Genomic DNA, 16988 nt, shown 5'->3' with positions numbered 1-16988 from the left:
TTAACAGATGGGTAGGGAAGCGCCTGTGCACCCCCCCCATCTCTCTCTCTCTTTTTTAATTTCATTACCCTGCAATTTTTGTCATGGTTATTATTGGTACATGATCTGAAAAATATATATTGAATGTGTGTCAGAGTTGTCAAATGCGTATGTTCCTGTGGAATATAATTTATAATTTATTTCTAGTCTAGCCCAGTTGTTGTACCTTGGGAAATATGTAGATGCTCTCTGAGGTCATACTACTGAATTTACTACTTCCAAACTAATATTTTCCTAAACATCTTCAGAAATCTTCCATATTTTGTTTATATTTTCTTTTCTACCCCCAGACACTTTGACACTGCTGTAAATTAAATTCCAGTCCCCACCTGTAAGTAAGAATCCCTGATGAATGCATAGTCTTGGCTTTATAATACTTTTGGGTGGAATATAATTATGTGCCGGTGTTATCTTTCTGCCTTGTTAGTAGCCCCTTACTACCACAGATCTACCATTATTGCCTTTTTCCCTTCTATTGTTATTGGAGCTCTTCTTGCACTTTAGTATAAGTACGCCCCTGATACTCTACTGAATTCCTTTTTTTATCAAATTCACATGCTCACTTCTTTCCAGATGTGTCTGTTGTATGTAGTATTGTTATTTGCTTCCTGCATTTATTAATTAGAATTGTGTTGTTTTCTTTTTGTCTTTACCTGTGATGTGATGCCATTCACTTTCCAAAATAATATGGCTGTAGTAGCCATTATGAAAAGAAGTTATTATTCCCACAACTTTATTTAAATGTCTGTTTCCACCTTTTTTTGTTACACGCACCCACTAATGTTTGGCTGTCTAATCTATTGTACAGCTTTTTGTCATTTTGATTTTTGCAAGGCATTTTATTTCAAGGAAAATCCTAAAAAAAACCCCACAAAACTATGTGCATTCTCAAATTATGAAGTTTAACCCTCCAGATAGGAACAATTGCCCCAAATAGCTGTAACCAAAAGCATTACCTAACCTAAAATTAAGGTTATCCATGCTAAAACACATTATAGCCAGTGCTTCTACTTAACCTAATTGCTGCCTGTTTTTGTCTTGTGTTTATCCTCCTCCTAGATGTGAAAAACGGCTTGTATGCTTTCAGAAAACATTAACTTTTTGCCTTAAAAAGTGCAGTGTTTTTTGTTGCCTGCCTCTGTAGTCACCTTGTCACCATGGAAGTATAGCAACAAAATGTACAGCTGCCCTCAGCTGCAGACTTCTCAACTCGCACTGAACTTTTATTTGATAAAGAAAAACATTTCATTACATTGTGTTTCTTATTTATTTACTTATGCAAAATACTTTTTCATTTACATGATTGGCCTGAATACAGACATTCAACTGTGTAAAAGTAAAAGAAAATGTTTCAGCTTTACATATATTATGATCTGTAATCTTTTGGGGAGTTGAGGTGGGGGATAGGGTGCAAGATTGCAGCCTGTTACGTTAACATGTTTGTGTCCAGCTTTTACTCTTTTTACATTGCAATGCCATAATTTCTTAAAACTAAAAGAAAAAAAAGGTACTTGTTTACTTAGTATCTTTATCACATACAATAATTAAAAATGCATTACTATATAACATGCAATTAATGTCATGAAATGTTTCATACAAATACTGTTAAGAGCAAAAAATTGTTTTACGCAACATTTACTTTTTCCCACCTTCCTATCCGCATCCTTTCAAACATTAATGACATGAAGTGGGGCATATGCTTTTCAGTTCTCCACAAGTTTAATGAAGTCTAAAGTCCAAGCTTTCCACTTTTTCTTGTAAAAGTAAAGCCCAAAAAGTGGTAGGTAGTAAAGGTCTGTAATCCAACAAAGATAAATAGCAGGAGAAAATGATCCACAGACCAACAGGCTATAAACAAATATAATTTAATATACCAAGATGCACTTTCGGGTACAAAACCCTTCTTCAGAGATATAATACACAGCAATTCACTTGATATTTAAATAAACACACACCAATCACATTCTAAAACCAATAAAAAAACAGTTAAGAATTAGTCTTTTTGGATGTAAGGTCTACACCTATTCAGAATCTGTCTTAAAGGCACCACACCATTGAGTCCTGGCTGCCTCTTAGCCCCCAGTTCAATAATCCACATTGTTTCACAGTATTCAGTATAGTTGAAAACATCACTCTTCTATTGTCTACTTTAATGTGTTGTAGGGCCTGAAATAAAAAGCTATGTCCTGGATATTTCTCTACATGTAGGGAGAGTGCAATAGGAAGAGTGATGTTTCCAACTACACTGAATACTGTGAAACAAGGTGGATTATTGAACTGGGGGCTAATAGGCACCCAGGACTCAGTGGTGTGGTGCCTTTAAGACCGATTATGAATAGGCGTAGACCTTACATCCAAAAAGACTAATTCTTAACTATTTTTTTATTGGTTTTAGAATGTGATTGGTGTGTGTTTATTTAAATATCAAGTGATTTGCTGTGTATTATATGTCTGAAAAAGGGTTTTGTACCCGAAAGTGCTAGCATCTTGGTATATTAAATTATATTTGTTTATAGCCTGTTGGTCTGTGGATCATTTTCTCCTGCTATTTACTTTTTCTTGTAAAGCCATTTTTTACAAATGTGATTGATTTTAATCTCACATTTGTTTGCCAATTTCAGTGTTGCTGGTCTTCTCAATGTATGTCACCATCTGCCTACCCCAGACTCTGGTTCAAGTCAAAGGCAGTCTCAGTTCTTTTAGTCAACTCCTGTGCTTTTTTTGTGTCTTTCAAGCATTTTCTTTTGGAACATTGGAAAAGGTTTAGCTGGCAAAGTCACTCTCTGAGCTTTATTATGAGAAGCAGAGCTCCCTTCTGTTTCATTGCTCACTTACTGGAGAAACTTTGTATTTACTCAGCCTGTTTTGCATCCAAAATTACCTTGATCCTTCAGGGAAAAAAAATATGCTGAAGACCGGATACAGCATGTTGAATTTCACACCTTCACACCTGCATCTCACCCTTCCTTAATTGTTGGGATAAATTTGCTTGGTTTCTACCTGGTGTACAATGAATTATCATTTTCTGCAAACACTTTACTGTCTTCAGTTTTAATACTTTACCCTTCTGCCACAGTTTTGTCAGTATCTACCCTTTCTGCCAGTATGATTTCATATTTACCAGTGCAAGTCTTGGCTGCTTTCTGATGGGCAGGTTTGAAGAATACATACTATGTGCCCTTTCAGTTAACAGATTCTGCTGTGGAATACCAGTCCATTTGCTTATTTCTGCTTTCATAAAATTAATAGTGTCTGTTACTTCCAGTTTTTTTGTTTATTTAACATCTGTTTACTGGGAAAGTCCGACTGGGACAGAGCCCATCTTCAGTGGAGGCCCAGGGAGGAATGCTCCAGATGAATGTCTTTGGAATGTGGGAGGAAACTGGAGCACCTGGAGCAAACCCATGTGAACACAGGGTGAATATGCGGACTCAGCACAGAAGACACCTCAGCCAAGAATCGAACCAGAGAACCTCTTGCTGTGAGGTGACCATGCTAACAGCTGCACCACTGTGCCCGATGAGTTTTTCTGGTACACTAGAAATTCTCAGGTGTTCCCCGTGTGCTGTGTCCTCTAATTCTACTGTTTATTTAAACATCTCTTCTTGAATAGTCTCTTATTCAGTAAGCTCTTTCTTCATTTTGACCTGTGATTTTTGCAGTTTTATCACCTCATTCGTGTATCTGTTTAAAGCTGCTTCCATTTTCTCAGCCTTTTATTATTTGTGTTGATGTACTCCTTCAGTGTTTCATTTATTTTAATTAGCTCTGAGCACATTTAACTTGGCTTCCAGTAATCTACAAGAAAACATATGTCTTGCACCAAAGCTGGAGCTTGAATTGCTTTTTGCTGAACAGCTGCAGGATTCTTCCCAGTGAAATGCTTTCTCTTTACCTTTTTCTAATTGATTTTCTTTTTCAGGCTCTTTGTTTTTGTCTGGCATGCAGGTATACTTACTAACTAATAGCTGAATTTACTGAAACTGGCAGAGTTACTGGCCCTTATCTCTGTTTCTTTTTTCACACTGGGAGAGCTAAAATTAAGCTTTGTTCAGTTTGCAGCCATCTTGGAAGACCATAGTTTGACATGTTTTGAATAAAATTGTTGAAACCATTGATTATGTTCCAATAAGTCACTCAGAATAGTGCCGCAGTTGTTGCATTGCAGTATATTGTAAGGAATGCTACTAAGGTAAGTCAGATTATTCTGTGCTTGGTTTTGTCTTTCAGGCTATGTTGCAGCTTGATCATGTGAATGTTGAGCTCAACTGGTGGTCATAGAACTTTTCAGTAACAAAGAAAATTAAACAATAGGTGTAAGAATAGGTGAAAATTCTCTTCACATGGATGAAGCAATAACTACAGAATTTTGTTTTGTTTGGCTGTTTTTATTGCAGTTAATGGTTCACAATAAGGCGCTGTCCGGTTCGATTCTCAGCTAGAGCATCTTCTTCGTGAAGACATTCCTGAATGGGCATACCTTCATTGAAGGTTGTGCGTCAGGGCTGGTAACTCGGCATGTAAAAATCAACTACCAATCATTAGCGGACCGGAGTTCCGCTGTGGCGACCCCTAACCGGGAAAAGCCGAAAGACGCAACAACAATGGTTCATTGTAAATGTTAATTTAAATATATGAGAAATTTTGTACGAATCTTTAAAATGTTGGACAAGTTCAAGGGAATTTTAATTCATTCTGTGCAAGTTTCAGCTTCTTGCATGCTTATAAAATGTAAAGAAACAGATAAACACCTTTACTAGTGATCATTTTTATACAGGTTGTGCCATTGACGCTTTTTGACCATTTATTTTCTTTTCATTTAAGGAGCTTTAGAGTTAAATTTAACTGAGAAATGTATTGTGTTGAAGGAAGGAGCAACAGTTCACTGATTTTTATAAACTGATTTTCTGCAAAGGCAGCATGAGTATTTAGGATTCCACTATAACTCACCCAAGGTAGAGAACCCAGATGAATACTTAACCTGTATTGCCTCTCTCTTGGTGTTGAGAGGCTTTGAAGAGGTACTATGCAAATCTTAGTTTGCAATGTATTTAAAGAATTCTGAATGAAAGTACCTACACTAGGCAGCACATCTTCCAATCAACTGATTTAGTACAAGCTGCGAAGGATAGTAATGTTGGGTACTGAAGCCAGCAAGTTTCCCTAAATATTTCAATACAATACATTTGATTAAATGTTCACATTTTTTTAGTGGCCCTGGTTGTGTACTGTTCACATTTGAATGTAGATACCATTTGCATATTCTTTTGTAACCATGCTATTCCCTTTTATATGTACTATAAATTTCCCTCCGTTTGTTTCTGCTTACATTTTGATTTGTTCTTTTTTGACTGGACAGTGGCTGAAATTTTACTTTTTTATTGGGTCAGTTGATTGCCCTGTCAGTAAGCAAATAGATATAGTACATGTGCTTCATCGTCACAGCTCTGTGGAGTAGATTGATGAAAACTAGAGTTTGGTACTAGAAGAGCTGAGGATGTGAGTGAGCAGCTTCTGTCAGTTTGCACATCCTGGGGAAGGAGGTGGCTTAGGTGACGGTTAAGAGGGCTTGCTGGGTGTTGCACTCAAAAAGCACAGGCTGCCCCTGTGCAAGCCCACTGACTGAGAAAGTCAAATTGCAGAGGCATGCTTTCCACACAGGGCAGCTTTTTTTTTTTTTTTTTCTTAAGCAAGAAACATCTTTGTCTATGTCATAAGTGATAATTTAATAGTTATAAATTTGTAAACAAAAACAAACCATATTAATGTAATTTTTAGTTGCAAACATTATACATCACTTCTAATCTATCTAGCCATTGTCCGTCGGACATTACTTAGCTCATTCAAGTCCTGCCTTCTTTTAAACCTCATTCCTCCCCTGCATGTATTGTTCCCACAATTCCCGTTTTTTTATTTAATTTACTCCTATCCTTTTCTAAAGTTTCCATTTATTGCTGTTTTATATCTGTTACTATTCCTCCCTACTTGTAGTACAATTAGTTTAGAATTTAATTTCCATTTCCTAATTTATTGCTTTTTTGGCAGCCACCATAATTACTCGGCAAGGCCCTACTATGTCCAGATAACTCTGTCTCACAGCTCAAAAAAAAAATCTTCTCTTCAGTTATACAAGTTTGCTCACCCAGCATCCATGATAAGGCAGTCTGCAGGAAACCTCTAAAGTCTACCAACCAAACATGTTCCCAATTTCCTCCCTCCTTCCCACCACACCTCGCAACACCCTATCCACCTGAGGAAAAACTTCCCCCGAGTCTACCTGGGGTATAAAACACCCATGCAAATACCTCCAAGCAAAATTTCCCAAATCTCCTAGACCCCAAAATTTACTACCTTTGCTAGTGGCTTCAGTTATCTAACTCCAAGGGAGCCATTACACTAATGCAAATTAAAACTCTATCCTGCCTCATGCAAACAGCAGTTAGATGTGTGTTACACTTCCAACAGGCTCACAGGTTTGCATTGTTTCTCTTATTTCACAGAAATTATTCCCATAAGAATTGCTAGGCACTTAAAAGCTGAACAAAAAGAATTAGTTAGCAAACAAGTCCATTTTTTTCTCAGATTAAAAATCCTAGTAAAGCAAAACACCTACCATTCACTTTCAATCTTTTCCTCACTGCTAGTAATGAACCCACTCTTTTCAAATGTGTCATTATTTATGTCCTTCAATTGACATGTTGCAGTATTCCTTACATCTGTGATTCCCTGCCTAGGGTAGCCCGACGTCTGGCCAGTATACAAAAGTCTTCAGTTGCTTTAAGTTGCACCATATGTCACACATGTTCCTCGTGTAGCGTAGGGCATAAAGGTGTGACGTCCAGAAGTACCATCCTCAGAACTTTGCCACCAGTCTGACTGCATCTCTTGATCTTTGGTCTGAATGCCTGCATTTTGTTTGCTGGTTTCGGAGTTGTTGCAGAAAAGCGGTACGTTTGGGTTTTCGTTTTTTTTTTTTTTCTTTTTTCTTTTGTCTTTTGGTTAATTCCAGGGTTTCATGTCATTCAGGAAGGGTAAATGCCAGTGTGGGAGATAGATTCCCTGAAAAGACTGCTACAAACTGTTTATTTTGCCTGAGATCCTCTTACAACCGTATGTCCTGTTCCATTTGTCAAAGTGTGATGCTGAAGACTTTGCATAGTAGACTTTCTGTCTTAGCACTGTATCTGGAGAATCATTGGCTTAAGCTTCTCAGTAAGGATACTATGGATATAACTTCCTGCCCTGAGGGTCAGCCATCAGGGAAAAAGAAGGTTAAGAAACAAACTCTCACCAGAATCTTCTATCCAGCCTCTGCTGGACGTTTCTCCTGAGGTGAGTGAGAACCTGGAGGTTCAGCCGGCCTTGTCAGATTCCTCTGCCACAACTCGGTTGGAGGCCTGTGGGGATCTGTCTTTCAGCTCATCCGATGACGCTTTCCAGACATCTGTTTTGGACTTTCAGGGGGAACCATGGTTGATTTTCCCCCCTCCCCAAGGGGTCTAGGGGAGTTCCTCAGATTTTAGTTAGGAAAGAAGTCCCTACTATGTTGTTGAATGCCATCCTGGGTCAGTCTTCTAAGTTTTACAGGGCTGATGTCCCATTAAAGAAAAAACAAAAAACTAAACATGTTTCTCTTACCCCTAGGGATCCACAGAGTAAGTGGCTGGGCTTCACCAGGATTTGTTTAATGCTTTGGTGGCATTGAAACTTCCTCAGGGGGTTTTGATGTCCTTACATTCACTGCTGCAGTATGGACGACAGACTTCCACGGCAGGGAATCCCCAAATGTTACGAATACTGCAGCAGGGAATGTAAGGACATCAAACAATTCCTGGTGAAGCCTTTCCACTTTGTGGATCCCTAGGGGTAGGAGAAACATGTTTAGTTTTTTGTTGAGACATCATCCCTGTAAAACTTAGAAGACTCTGACCCAGGATGGCATTCAATAATAGTAGTAGGGACTTCTGGAGGCTAAGCTGTCTCCACCCAAGACTGGAACAGACAGTCAAGAAGAGAAGGTTAACACTTGCACCGCACCTCCAGCCACACATAGACCTACTAAACCAGCACCGGCAAATAATAGGCATAAATACACAAAATCATACTCTGAGGCTCTAAATAAAAACCTGCAAAAGCATCAGAGACCTCCAAAGCAGACACCCAGACAACCTGCACCTCCCGTCACAAACCAGACAACACATAAAACACAAAATAAATGTGCAGCACAATCACAGCCCTTAAGGCGAAATAACATACCCAACACACTAGCAATAGGTGACTCTATAGTCAGGCACACTGACGTCCCACTCACTAGGCTGGACAAGCAGAAAGTTACTGTTAGCTGCCTGTCGGGAGCCAGAATCCACCAAATAACACAAGCACTCGGGTCACTCCAGAACAAGTACAAATATGACTGTCATTGTTCATGTTGGTGTGAATAACCTGCGATGTACCTCCCTGGACTACATGAAAAGAGACATGGAAGAGCTCTCTGATCATGCAGCCCAGGGGGGTATGATCCTGACCCCTGAGTAGCATCCTGCCCTCACCAAAAAATACCTCAGTATAAAAAAAATGATCAGTTTCAACAATTGGCTAAGCTTCTGGTTTCATTCAAAGGGGATCCAGTGTCTGTCAGCCTGGAACAACATGCTCGTCAAGCCGCGTTGCTTCACAAGAGACTGCTTGCACCTGTCACCCCTAGGCTTTCGAATACTGGCCAAGGCTCTTGCTGCCCCCATAGTGTCTTTTTTAGGCAAGGCTCAAAAGTCAAACCCACCTCCGTAAACAGCACAATTAACAAAAAACTGAGGGTTATGCTATTCAACGCCAGGAGTTTAAATCTCAAAATGCACGCACTCGAAGCACTCCTCAGTATGGAGAACATCGACATCTGTGCAGTAACTGAAACCTGGTTCAAGGCTCCAGAGAGCACCCCAGCACTACAGGGCTACAACTCGTACCACACATTTCAGCCACAGAACATGGACCGAAAAACACACAAGTAGGGGGTGTATCCATATTTATAAAGGATACCTACACCTCCAGGTTAGTGGCGCAGCATGATACCTCTAAGATCATCCATGTGTAAACAACATCGGGCAAATCTGCAATGCAAATTGTGGCCTGCTACAGATCACCCTCCATGACCCAGTACCACCACTCCACCTTTCTGGGGACACTGGAAAACATGAAGGTTCTACCGAACACCCTGATATTGGGTGATTTCAATTACCCTACCATTAACTGGGAAAACTACTAGAGTGCAAACTCCCAGGCCCAGTGCTCCCTGGAATTCATCAACTTGTACGCCCTGGATCAGCTGGTAAACTCCCCTACCAGAGGTGAAAACATATTTGGACCTGGTCATCACAAACATGGGTGACAAGTGTTCCAAACCGGAGGTCATCCCGTCACTGGTTAGATCAGACCATAAACTAATCAGTCTGGATGTCCACACCCTACCACCACCCCCAACTAAGGAAACCACAGTAAAAAACTTTTCTAAGGCAAACTTCACCTTACTTAAGACAGAGGCGGTAAGTTTCACAGCCCCCACGCTAAAGGATAACACTGCCCAAGATGCAGAAACCTATATAAATGCACTCTATGAGCACCTAAAAGGATGCATGGATCGTGCCATCCCTAGCAAAACCAAGACTCACTCCTCTGAGAAGGAAAACCCGTCTGGTGGACCCCTGCCATAAACAGGCTATACAATAGAAGGAGGAAACTAGTTCAAAGAAAAAGCAAATCCCAAGAAGGAAAGCCATCCCTGATTAGTATCAGTAAGAAACTGAGGCCCCTCATAAAATCATCCAAGGCTGACTTCGAAAGAAAAATAGCCAAGGATTCAAAAGATATCCACAAAGCCTTCTTTAGCTATGTTAAGAATCTAAGTGGCAATTCGCAGATATGCACTGAAGTAGTGCAAAATAGCACAAAATATAATGAACCTACTGATATTGCCGACATCCTGGCAGATTCAGTGCAAACTTCTCCCCCCTCTCACCCCCAAAAGGGCCTACAACAATACCAGAAAAGTGTATTGTCCCAGAAATCAGATGCACAGGTGAAAATAGCCCTTTCAAAAGCCAAAAACACAGCGTCAGTGGGGCCAGATGGTGTCCCAGGCTGCATCTTGCACGAACTACAGAACGAACTAACCCCCCACCTAAACACATTGTTCAGCCTCAGCCTCTCCACAGGCTATGTGCCCATAGAATGGCGCACAGCAACATTTAGTCCACTCCACAAAGGAGGGGCCACAACTGACCCTGGTAACTTATCGCCCCATAAGCCTGACTAGCCTGGTCTGCAAGGCTATGGAGCACATCATCATGAAACTCATTAACAAAGACATTGGGAACCTCCAAACACTTGACCTGATCCAGTTCGGCTTTAAGGGCAGGTCATGCCTACTAAACCTGGTTGACTTCTTCAAGACAGTCACCAAGGCCATAGACAATGGAAAGGTTGTTCACACAGCCTACCTTGACCTCGCCAAGGCTTTTGACACCAATCCCCACTCTGGTATTACAGAAAAACTCACCAGCCTGAACATAAACCCCTACATCACAAGATGGGTTGCCAACTGGCTTACAGACAGAACTCACACGGTAAGAATAGTGTGCTCCGGGTCCGACTCTAAACCAGTCACAAGTGGTGTCCCGCAAGGCCTTGGTCCTGGGACCGGTACTGTTCAGCATATACTTCTCAGAAATACAGGCAAACACAGGAGGACTATGGCTAACCAAGTTCACTGATGACTGCAAACTGGGAGCCATAATTGACTTTCCAGCTGACACGGACATCCTCCAAAAGGCCCTTACTGAGACGGACACCTGGTGTCAAAGTCATGGCCTCAAGCTAAATACCAAAAAATGCATAGTCATCCCGTTTGGGGAAAACAAAACACCCACAAATTACCACATAGGTGGCAGCCACGTTATTATAGAAGAGGTAATAAGAGATCGGGGACCCAGGTAGATAGTAATCTCTCCTTTGACAATCATATTGCCAAAGTAGTTAGGCAATCCTTCTATGTGGCCCATCTAATTACTAAAGGGTTCGCATCTAGAAATAGAGGTTATAGTACCCCTCTACTCATCACTCATCAGACCCATTTAAGAGTACAGTGCCCCATTTGGGATGTACTTCACAAGACACTTCCAACAGCTGGAGAGACCACACCTCACCAAGAGGATTACTGGCCTCAAACATATGTCCTATGCAGCTCGACTGAAAAAACTCCGGCTGTACTCTGTGGCATATCGCTTACTCAGAGGTGATATCTGCCTGACTTGCAAAGCTATGTCCAACTCAGAATTGATGGGCATGCTCCACCTAAAGAAATCCAAGTCACTGTGTGCCAAGCGCTCTAGTGAGCTAAACCTCGCCACAGCAATAAATAGAACATGCTGGAGGGATAGAATCCTGTCACAGAGACTCACCATTCTTTGGAACAAAACTCCAAACTACATTAAGCAGAGCCCCCTCACCAACACTCTTCAAGAGAAACCTTGACAAGTGGATGGGTAACAGAAAATACACCCCTGGGATCACTTCATTGGCTCTGCTTGACAGAGGATCAGTTAATTAATCAATGGGGCGGCGAAAGCTGACACACTCTGGCTAGGGTTATAAATGCCCTCAGTCAGATAGTCTAGTACTTATGTATGGACTTATACCAACGACTTCCTGTTGCATTTAAAAGTACGCCTGAACGTCACTCAAACGCTCCTTGTGTACCGTAGGGCATAAAGGTGATGATCACGCTTACAATAACTTCTTTGCCACCAGTCCGAATGCATTTTTTTCACAGTCTGTTTACCTGTGTCCGTTTTGCCAGGTGAGTGCATTTTCTTTCTCCAGTGATGTTAGCATATCGACAAACTAGGAGGAACGAGATCCTACCTTCTTTGCAGGTTGGCACTTCTGGTATGGGATTTTGCTGTCTGGTTTCAAGCGACTCTTCAGGCAGTTTATATCCCTTCCAGTTGGAACATTATGGCAGACAATCTGAGTAGGTCCTTAACTCAGTCCCATGAATGGATGCTTCACAGGGATGTGTTTGTGGACATTATTCACCAGTGGGGTACTCCTCAAGTGGATCTTTTTGCCTCCCTTCTGAACAGACAACTTCCTCTGTTTTATGCCAGAGTCCCAGGTCCTCTGGTATGGAAGGTTGATGCCCTTTCATTTTCTTGGAAGGGGATGTTTCTTTATGCATTCCCTCCCCTTCCTGTCATTCCGAAACGCCTGTTCAAGATTCAACAGGATGCTCTCAAAATCTTTTTGGTGGCTCCCTTTTGGCTGTGACAGCACTGGTTCCCTCTATTTCTGTATCTAGCCAGGGGTAATCATCACATCTTACCTCACAGGGTGGATCTAACCACACAAGAGAAGGGATCTGTCATCTATCCCCACCTGTCCACGCTTCAACTGTCTTTGTGAGTGATAGGGTTTTGATCCCTCCAGCACCTTTTTTCTGAGGATGTGCTGCAAGTCCTGCAGGAGGCCAGGAAACCTACTACTAGGAAATCCTACTTAAAGCGGTTTTCTTTTTGGTGTCTGTGTCATAATCTGAACCCACTTACTATGGATGTTCCTTTGATTCTTGTTTGTGTGTGTTTGTTGCTCAATCCTGGTTTGGCCTAGTCTTCTTTTAAGGCCCACTTATCAGTTGTCTGTGCTTGTTTGTCTTTATCTCCTCCCTTGGCTTCTAGATGCAAGGTTAAACAATTTATCTAGGGTGTCCTTTAATATTAGACCTCCCAGGAAGCCTTTTCAACCTCCCTGGGATCTTAATTTTGTTTGGAGAAGTTGACTCGGGCTCCTTTTGAACCTTCTGTTAAGGCTTCCTCAAAACATTGTTCTTGGGAGGACTGTTCTGATGTTCATCGTGCATACAGCTGCAGCCATAACAGATGGGTTTTCCTGCCATCAGGCGGGTCCTCGGTTGGCCGAATTCCAAAGTCTAGGTCCGGCGTCGGATGTCGTCGCTTCTTCCCTGACGTCAGTGCGACAGGGGTATAAAAGAACCAGCCGATGCCATTTTCTTCAGTCTTTCTTGCCGCGCGGTGCCCGAAGCAGAAGCATTTGCAAGTGCCGGTCGGCCAGCTCCTGAGATTACGAATATTTTTCAACCGAAGTCTTCTTGAAAGCTAAGTACCCCGTTGAGGAAACTTTTCTTGCCTCTGACCGATGTCAGACAAAGTTAATAATTGCATTTCATGTGGGAAGCAAATACCGCGTAAGGATTTCCATTCCCTCTGCATTCCTTGCTTAGGCCCAGACCACGACGTCTCGGCCTGTCGTTTTTGTGCTACATTCAACAGATGCACTATTAAGCATCGGGCGGAGTTCGCCCAACACTGTTTTGGCAAAAAGTTTAATTACATTATGTCGTCAGATAATCCGACTCCAGTTTTGAGTAAAAGACGCAAAGATAAGGACCGACATACGAGGTCCGCGACTTCTACCGACACCATGCTAAAGCCGACTACTGGTGCTCCGGTTCTCAGCGAGGCGCCTACGCAGCCCCTGACTGCCGATGACACTGCATTAGCGGTGTCTTCTGTGCCCGAGGTCGCAGGCTGTTCAGCCCATACCGCGACTACAGATACCGAAGCCACTCTTGGCAGGGAAACTCAGAGTTTATACAGGCCTGCCACCTCTCAAGGTGTCTTCAGACCTTCATCTTCTTTTTCCATTAAGGCTTTCCCTAAATCTAAAGCATGCATTCTAAAAGACGAGCTCCACAGGGGCCCTCTAAAGGCCCCATGCCTAAAAAGCAGATGCTCAAAATGGATGAGGATTTTGGGGTTCCCAACCCCCCTCGGACAAAAGGCCCAGAGTGGAGGAAGAATACCCTTCCTCGGACCAGGCCTCCATTACTTCAGAACATTCTGAAGACCAGGAACATTCATACTCCCCTTTTGAAGATTCTGATGCAGAGGAGTCCATTCCCTCTGTCTCCCCCCTGAGGACTACTCTTTTGGGGAAACCTTGCATACCTTGAGGGAACACTTCCACTGGGAAGGCCAAGATTACTCGGACTCCAAGAAAAGGCTCAGGGATTTCCTTTTGCTCCCTCAGCACAGGCCTCTGGCTATCCCTCCTGTCTTGGACATACTAAATGATGTGTATTCAGAGGCCAGCCTCAACCCAGACTCTTTACCTCCAGCTCCAGTCAAGCCTGACAGGTATTACCGGGTTCCTGATTCACACCAATTCCTATACAAAAGCCATGCGTCTGACCCAGAAACCATTTCACAGGGTCCCAAGGGAATTAAGGCCTCCACTGCCAAAAATCCATTACTTTCAGAGAGAGATTCCAGAGCTTTAGAAAGGTGGGGGGAAAAGGTATACACCTCAGCCACCTTAACCATGAGGGCATTAAACTGTCAGTTCCATATGTTAAAGTATCAACAGTTTTTGTTATCTCAGTTGAAAGGTAAAATGTCACAACCTGAACAACCAGACTTGAAGGAGTTGCATGATTTGTTACATAGTGCAGAGCAAGTGGGTAAACATACCTTGCAATGTGGTTTTGATGCTTTAGAGGCCTCATGTAGAACTGCTGTTACAGATCAGTCATACGTAGACATGCTTGGCTCAAAGAGCAAACCTTACCAGATCATGTCAAAGCTAAACTACCAGATGCACCTCTTCAAAAAGATGTATTGTTTGGTGTTAAAGCTGAGGAGGTATTAAAGAGAATGGAGGAAAAGGCAAAATCAATGCAAACAGTAAAAGATTTCCTACAGGTACAACCTCCACGTTTCAGTAGAAACTGGCCTTCAAAAAATTGGTCCTTTCCAGCCAAGGACAGACCTCAAAGAGGTAGATACAGGCGCCTGAGGGGTAGAGGGCAATCTCAAGTATCATTTAGAGGCAGACAATGGCAAGCACCTACACCAAGAGGTGGTGAGGATAGCTCACAGCCATTCAGAAAGCAGAATCAATGACTTTCCCCTTTGCATGCCAAGCAAGGCTCAATTTGCAGCACCTTTAGGCGGAAAACTGGCGTTATTTTCGAAAAATTGGCATATTGTCACAAAAGACAAATGGATCCTGGACGTTATAGACAGAGGCTACAGATTCCACTTTTACACCCTTCCAAGAATGAGAGGCATGCCAAACCTGCCACACAATCAAAGGGCAGAGGCACAAAAACAAATTTCAGATCTCATGGACATGAAAGCTATTCAAGAGGTACCTGCACAAGAACAGGGTCAAAGTTTTTATTCCAGACTATTCCTGGTACCAAGGAAGGGCAAAGATTGGAGACCTATTTTGGACCTATCCATCCTAAACACATATTTACTCGTACCAAAATTCAAGATGCTCACATTACAGCAGCTTCTTCCCATGCTGGGCAAGGAGTCTTGGCTGGTAACATTGCACCTCAAGGAGGCATACCTGCATGTCCCAATCAGACAAGATTGCAGAAGATACCTCAGATTTCTTGCAGGTTCAACCCTTTATCAATTCTCTGCATTGCCCTTTGGCTTATCTACTGTGCCCAGAGTGTTCACGAAATGCCTGGCATCAGTAATTGCCTTCTGCAGACTTCAAGGGATACAGATATACCCATATTTGGACGACTGCCTGATCCAAGCGGACAGCAAACACATACTTCTGAAACACCTGGCGTTTGTAATAATGTTGTTGAATTCTTTGGGCTACATAGTCAACAAAAAGAAATCAAGACTAATACCCTCTCAAACAATAATTTTCCTGGGTGCCAGCTTGAATACAAACACCCAGATGGCCTACCTCACGCCAGAGAAACAAGGGCAACTAACTCATTACTTCAGAAGACTGGCAACCTTCACCAGGCTGACTGCAAGGAAAATCCTGCAGGCTCTGGGATTCATGGCATCTTGCATCCTACTAATCCCATGTGCAAAGCTGCATATGAGGAAACTTCAATGGTACCTAAAAAACTTATGGTCTCAACACAGCCACAGTTTGGAAACAATTATACCACTGATTCCATGTCTTCAAAAGGAATTTCTGTGGTGGGCTCAAGCATGCCAAAGAAACACAGGTCTCCCATTCTGCAAGCCTCAAGCAAATCAAGTCATCACAACAGACGCCTCGGACTATGCCTGGGGGGCGCACATGACAGATCGGTGCATTCAGGGCAAATGGTCCCAAAAAGAAAATCACCTACACATCAATCAAAAGGAAATGCTAGCAGTAATAAATGCTATTATGGCTTTCAAAGACCTACTGCATCCAGGCCAGCTATTGATAAGGACAGACAACACCACAGTGATGTGGTACATAAACAAACAAGGAGGAACTCATTCATACCCCCTATGCAGGCTAGCCATGTCTCTTTGGAACATGGCTCTGGAATTACAAATTCAACTTCAAGCGCAGTTCCTGCCAGGCAAGGAAAACACGCTGGCGGGCAACCTAAGCAAAAATATGACAGATCCACACGAATGGAAGTAGCATCCTCAAGTTTTTACAAAGATAATTCAAGCATGGGGAAAGCCAGACATAGATCTCTTTGCCACCCACAGAAATTACCAATTGACAAAATTCTGCTCAAGGACCTTTCATCCACAGGCCTGGAAAGTGGACGCACTCTCTTTCAGTTGGACAACAATGACAGTTTATGCCTTTCCACCTCTTCCTCTGCTGCCCAAAGTTCTATTAAAAGCCAGAGCAGACAGACAGAAGATGATTCTCATTGCTCCAGACTGGCCAAGACAGCACTGGTACCCACTCCTGAGGAGCCTGACGCATTCCCCACCATGGATCCTTCCAATAATGCCTCTTCTACTGACTCAGCACAACTTCAAAACTCTTCACAGTCAGCTGAAAACACTCAATCTAGCCGCATGGAGGATTCCTTAAATTCACAACAGACCCTACTCTCCAAGGAGGTGCAGGATGTCATTTTGGAAGCCAGAAGGCCTTGTACTAGA

At 42.4% G+C, this 16988-nt stretch overlaps 1 protein-coding gene across 2 annotated transcripts in view; it reads left to right on the top strand.

The window, feature by feature from the left end:
* Window positions 1–16988, top strand: part of POLR1C (RNA polymerase I and III subunit C) — an 868501-nt gene that overhangs the window by 222834 nt on the left and 628679 nt on the right. The window lies entirely within an intron of this gene.

The sequence above is a fragment of the Protopterus annectens genome, chromosome 1.part0 (assembly GCF_019279795.1).
Source record: "Protopterus annectens isolate FY-2018-M chromosome 1.part0, PAN1.0, whole genome shotgun sequence".
NCBI lineage: Eukaryota > Metazoa > Chordata > Ceratodontiformes > Protopteridae > Protopterus > Protopterus annectens.
Note: the sequence above shows the minus strand (reverse complement) of the source record. Positions and strands in the feature narration are given on the sequence as shown.